We start from the raw sequence: 5,106 nt of genomic DNA on the forward strand, positions 1-5,106 counted from the left end.
AAGCAATTTCACTTCATCTATATATCAAATATGAAGTTGCTGGTTGGTTTGCAGCTGGCTGTGAATAAGTCTAGAATCTTATCTATGTAGTTACATGATCGATGACTATAATAACCCATTTTTGTAAAAATGACATATTTACTTTAATATTTTTAAGAGAAAGACTATATATATGTATGTATATATATATTTATTTTCTAAGATGGTAAAAAGTCTTGAGGGCATCACTTTAGAATATGAATGAACCCGATAAAAGCTCCTTAAAATTCATATGTCATACCACAATGACTTTCTCTTTTTATATCTGGGCTTTATAACTAGAACTGCAGAGGAAAGAAAATCTTCTGTCCTCTCCGCTCTAGGATTCTTCTATCAAATTGGTTTAGTACTGGCAGACTTTGCAGCTTCCAAGCGACAGTTTCTTAAGCAAATTTCACAGTTAAAAAAGAGAGAGCTTGGACCTTGGCATTGATGTTGGGTGGGGAAGGGTTGGGAAGCACCTAAATGCATACAACAACACTACAACATGCTTCTATAGCACTTTATTGTATAAGAAGCACGTTCATGTATGTCATCCTATATGAATCTTAGACCCACATTTTTTATTGAGATGTAATTGACATAGAACATTGTATAAGTTTAACGTGTATGACATGTTGATTTGATATACTTATATAGGGCAATATGATTAGCACTGTAGCATTAGCTAACAAATCGATCGGATCACTTAATTATCATTCCTTTTACATAGAGAGGGCATTTAAGATCTAATCTCTTAACTTTCAAGAATATAATACAGTATTAACTATAATCAAAATGTTGTGTATTAGATCCCAGAATTTATTCCTCTTCTAACTGAAAGTTTATACTCTTTGACCAACATCGCTCCAATTCCCTTACCCTCAGCCCCTGGTAACCATCATTCTACTCTGTTTCTATGAATTAGGCTTTTTTTTTTATATCTCACAAATAGTAATATTACACAATATTTGTCTTTGTCTGTCTGACTTATCTCACTTAGCATAATGCCCTTAAGGTCCATCCATGTCATAAATGGAAGCATTTCCTTCTTTCTCATGGCTGAATAATATTCTATTATGTATATATCACATTCCTTGATAGATACTTACCTTGTTTCCATATCTTGCTATTATGAATAATGCTACAATATGGAAATTATTGTTGCAATGAAAATTAAGTCTTCTCTTTCATATCCTGTTTTCATTTCCTTTGGATATATACCCAGAAGTGGGATTACTAGATCATATGGTAGTTTTATCTTTAATTTTTTCAGGAACCTCTAGATGTCATGATAATTTCGATTTTATATGAAAAGCAACCTACAAATGTTAAATTATTTTTTCTTCAATGTCACATGTATAATATTGGAACTCACAATGAAATTTAAGTTGTATGATTAAAAAATATAGTTCTTGCTATTTCAAACTTTATCTTATGCATCTGTATGTTTTTCCCACATGGAATGACCATGTAATAAATAATCTACGTTATTTCCCAGTGAGGTTTCTAGGAGAAAGATTTTACTTATAGTTGTTTTATCTGGAAGTTTGAGAGAGAGATTTTCTCTGATTTTTATTGGTCTAATTGCAAATAAAACAGCTTTAGTCTAGAGTCATCTAAAAGATTCCTTGTGCCTTGACATGTTTTTGTTTTTTTTTTAATTTGGAACTGATGAAATTCTACGATTTTTATAATATTTCTTCCACCTAATCATTTTTAGCAGTATTTTTGCTATAGGTATGAGTATGTGAGTGATGGGGGAGACCCTACATCTAAAAAAGTTTCTGAATTGTGAGAAATTGACTAGGAAATGAAAATTTGAACAATAAAATTATGTTTAGGAAATCTGTGTAGTGTAAGTCAGATTGCTTCAGTAGTTTATAAGATTCTAATTTAAGCAAAAACATAATGAAACTCAGCGTTCTCTCCAATGTGTTCTGTGACCCTAATACAAGGAAGTGGCCAGTTCTAGGTGTACTTACATTAACATTTCTTAACTTATTAAACAAAAGGAAATTTATTTCATAGTCGATATATTTCATTTCAAAAAGGTAGCCTTTTTGTTGTGCTTATAAACACACCAACCAGTAATGTCCTATTTTACAGAAAATGAACACCAAGAAGTTTATTTTCCTAACCCTTACTCTCAGTCTCTAATTTATGTCCAGATTATGCAGGCCCAATTATTGGTAAACCTTACAAAAAATGCCTCTTGCAAAGATATGATACAAAATATGTGAATAGACTGTGGACATAAAAGATGTTATGTCTGTTGATAAAATTGACTAGAGGGATTACTTCCTTAAAAGAATCCATGTCAAGGCACACAGAATCTTTTAGATAACTTAGGGAAAAGTTATTTTATTTGCAATCAGATCAATAAAAGTCAGACTGAGACAGATGATAGATTTGACAGATGATTGATGATAGATGATAGACAGAGATGATAGCTAGAGAGACGATAGCTAGCTAGACAGATGATAGGTAGATAGATGATAGATTAGATAGATGATAGATGATAGATGATAGATAGACAGACAGATAGATAGATAGATAGATAGATAGATAGATAGATAGATAGATAGATAGATAGATAGATAGATAGATAGATGGATGGATGGATGGATGGATGGATGGATGGATGGATGGATGGATGGATGGATGGATGGATGGATGGATAGATAGATATAGAAACTGTGCTGTGTGTTCTTGTCAGTAATAGCATGTTATATCAACAATAAACCTTAGATTCTGACCTAGTTTATCACCTTATTTTGAATAATCGACTGTAAGTTTGGTTTTGAATTCAGGTCTGAACTTTGCCTTTCTTAGTGACCTTGAGAAAATTTATAACTCTGCTTTAAATGAAATCATCGATCTCTTCTTACCCATGTAAGTGATTCCTGATTAAACTTAACTACGTGTCTGGAAACCCTATTGTTCCAAGGAACAACAGATGTTGGAATAACTATTAGTAATAAGTATAAATCATCATTAATTCAATTTAGAAATATCTTTTCAGAGGCTCAGCTCTTTTGTTCAGTGAAAATGCTATCCAAACTTTTGTATTTTTATAATCAAATAAGCCAAAGAAAATAGCATGGCTTCTTTTAGTGTCCCCTTTTTTAAGAAAATATCTTGCTGTTCTTGTTTGCTAAAAGTACACATTATTTTAGTTTTGGGGATGGATTTTTTTTTTTTTGACATACATTTGAAAATTTAGAGGCAAACTTATATATGTAGAGCTACGAGGTTTGAAAATCTCAAAGAGAATCAGTTCAAATTCCCTTTTCTATAGATGTAGAAACATACGTTTCAGAGAAAACAAATGTATTGTAGTGTAGAAATTAGAACTCTTGTATATACATCTCTTGTATATAAACTTGTAGAGCAGTGCTTCTCATATTCGAATGTGGATGTGGATCCTGAGAAGATTGTTACGAAGTTGAGCAGGTTTCTCTCAGTCTCCCAAGATTGCTGATCTAGCTTGGACATTTTGAACTGCCAAGCTCTAAAGTGCATGCCCGATTACTTGAGTAATGAGACAAAGTGACAAAATATGCTATCCTTTTTAACCTTTATAGTTATCCCTGATATGTATCATATTTTGCTATTATTATTATTATTAATTAGCTGTATTCTTTTCCTGTGCCCTTTTCATCTTCACCACTATAAGTCCTGTGAACTGGGATCTGATCTGCATTTTCTCCTCTTTATGTTTATGTTGCTGACTCCTGCATTTGAATCCTTCAAGCACCACAGTTGCAAATCTTTCAAACTTGTTCACAGATTATGTTTCTCTTCAGGAGGAATTTAGTATTATGGTTCACATTAAGGCAATTTTGCTGCCCAAATCATCTTCATATTGAGACACGGTTTGATTACTAGGCTTATTATTGCTTTTTTTTTTTCTTATTAACTTTGTTCCTTTTACCTGGCATTATCCATTCTTCATTTGCATTAAGTGAGCTTTGTCTTTCCTAGGTTGAATTCTGTCTCTTCAAAAAATATGTGTTGAAATCCTAACCCCTAGTGTATCAGAATGTGACTTTATTTAGAAAATGGTAGACATAAATACTTAAAATGAGGTCACACATCAGTAGGGTGGACCCGCACTCCATTATGACTGGTATCCTCATAGCAAGATGACCATGTGCAGACTGAGACACTCAAGGAGAGAACAAGGAAGCCAGAAAGTGGGAGTTATGCCTGTACAAGCCAAGAATACTGAAGATTGCAAACTGAAAGAAATTAAGGAGAAGTAAGGACCTTAGGCAAGGATACTGTTAAATACGTTCCTGTCCAGGATAGATCAGATGAACTCTGATTGTTACAGAAATACTGCTCTTTATTTCTCAGTGCAAACTGCTTTGTAGGTTTATTTACAGGAGCAATCAGTACTGAATAAAAAGAGCTGAAGTTTCTTAGTTCTATGTTTTGCTAGGAAAAGCTTTTTCACCTCCTTTTTATAGGATAAAATATATTTTTCTTAATTGTGGAAGAAACTCAAGTAGACAATTAGAAAAACAGTAAGCAAGTGGAAATATATTATTTATTTATTTATTTATTTATTTTATTTTTTATGCCTACAGCACCTGGTCTTCTTAGGTGGTCTCCCATCCAGGTACTAACCAGGCCCAACCCTGCTTAGCTTCTGAGATCAGACAGGATCAGGCTTGTTCAGGGTGGCATGGCCATAGATGGAAATACATCATTTAAAAAAGATATTGGCTAATAAATTTAAAGGATGCTGTTGTAACCAATTAAATTTTTCAAAAGAAAATGGGTAAGCTCCCTTGAAAATGAGCCCACTAGCTTCCAAATTTCTTTTTAATTAAAAAAAAAAATTGACCACAGTCCTATTTTAAAAGATATTTTAACAAAAAGCAAGTGACTACTTTAACTTTCTGAAACATACTACATCATCGACATTATTACCCTCATCGATATATTTAATATTCTAAATGCCAAGTCATGTAAAGAACAAATTATAATCTATCATCTCATGGCATATTCCAAAAATTCTGCACATTGATCATTGTGACTATAACTATTTCATTCACTCTTAAAATATAGTGTTGAGAT

General features: G+C 32.5%; 1 pseudogene; it reads right to left on the reverse strand.

Annotated features, from left to right (window-relative positions):
- Nucleotides 1-4,604: 4,604 nt before the first annotated feature.
- LOC111733220 lies at nt 4,605-4,723 on the reverse strand (annotated as a pseudogene).
- Between the last annotated feature and the right edge of the window lie 383 nt (nt 4,724-5,106).

Source organism: Pteropus vampyrus, unplaced genomic scaffold, assembly GCF_000151845.1.
Source record: "Pteropus vampyrus isolate Shadow unplaced genomic scaffold, Pvam_2.0 Scaffold13, whole genome shotgun sequence".
NCBI lineage: Eukaryota > Metazoa > Chordata > Mammalia > Chiroptera > Pteropodidae > Pteropus > Pteropus vampyrus.